Raw genomic sequence first — 1,658 nt, 5'->3', positions numbered from 1 at the left:
GTTTGTTGCAGTGGAGATGGGATGGTCAATTAAAGTAGTCTGCCTCGTCTAGTGGAGATTATAACAGGCCTGGACCTCTCCATCACCATGGACTGGAAAGTGACCTCCCTATATTGAGTCAGAGCCCTGAAAGCAATCTCTCCCGCTCATTATCATAGCCAGAAATTACTGCTCTGAACCTGATTTCCCTGAAATACCGAGCCAGCAGAGCGACTGCTGGACATATTAGAACACAATGAAATGACACTGTGGCCTTAATATTGGACTTGGAGTGGAAATAGATGTGTTGCCTAACGGGGAAGAAGAGAAACCAGATGGGACAGGAGTTCCGGCAACGACACGACACCTGTCTGGTTGGGTTGACCGTGATTGCCACTTGACGATAAAGCTGAGACATTAAGGCACTTGGTTTTCACAGCCATTCCAGAGCTGGGCCACGTCAAATCTGATCCTTCCTGCCAATTTCCACAGACCCCAGTCAGGGTCGTTAGGGTTTCCTGTCTGTCTGCAAAAGCTCCCTCGCAGCTCTTCCGGGGCAGGAAATGGAAACCGTGTGGAAAGGGAAGGTCAGGTGCTTGGGCACCAGCACTACTGAGCCTGGGCTGCCTTAGGTTGTAAACATGTTCTTTCCATACTGGTCAGACACTGGCCACATGGAGGAAGTGCCTGTGGCTTCCTCCCTAATTCCAGAGCAGAGGGGTCTTCTGTGGCCTCAGGCCCTTGGGCACATCTTTGTGTACCTCCTCTCTCTAGTTCTCCTGAGTGAGGCAGCTGGGGTATAGCCTAGGGAGACACAGTATTTGCATGGCCTAAACAAGCCCTGTAGCCAAGCCCAGCATTGAAAAAAATTAGTGTACATTTATTATTTGAAGACATCAGTATTATCTGAAGATATGATTTATTCCAATTTCCTTAGGGCTTTTTTGTTATTTTATGGAGTTGTATAGGGTGTGTGTGTGGGTGTGTGTGTGTGTGTGTGTGTGTGTGTGTGTGTGAGCCAAGGTTTCATGCAACTCAGGTTATATTCCAACTTTGCAGCTGAGGAAGGCCTTGAAGTTCTAACCCTTGAATCTCCTCCAGAGTTGCTGAGATTACAGTTGTGTACCACCACTCCTGGTTTATGGGGTCCTGGGGATCAAGCCCAGGGCTTTATGCATGCCAGGCAAACATTCTATCCACTGAGCCACATAAATCCCCAACTTTCCTTAACGAAGACTCTGAACACTGTGCTAGTGATTGCCCCACCAGCCTGCCATCTCACCACCCAGTATGTGTTAAGGGACTGATAGGCAGAGAACTTCCAGCTGTCCCCGGGGCTTCAATTGAGCATGGTGAGATCTGCTAGCACTAACTCCAACTGCCATCCCTCATTCGTCCATCTGTCCTTTATCATCTGCGTTTATCATCCGTCTATCCATCTATCCTTTTATCACCCACCCACTCAGCCATCTGTCCATCCCCATCCATTCGCCCACCCACCCATCCATCCAGCATCTACCCATTTACCCATCCATCCATCCACCCATCCATCCAGCATCTACCCATTTACCCATCCATTCATCCATCCACCCACCCATCCAGCATCTACCCATTTACTCATCCATCCATCCACCCACCCATCCAGCGTCTACCCATTTACCCATCCATCCATCCATCCA

The sequence above is a fragment of the Microtus ochrogaster genome, chromosome 15 (assembly GCF_000317375.1).
Source record: "Microtus ochrogaster isolate Prairie Vole_2 chromosome 15, MicOch1.0, whole genome shotgun sequence".
Taxonomy (NCBI): Eukaryota; Metazoa; Chordata; class Mammalia; order Rodentia; family Cricetidae; genus Microtus; species Microtus ochrogaster.
The sequence above is the reverse complement of the archived record's forward strand: the minus strand, read 5'-3'. Positions refer to the sequence as shown.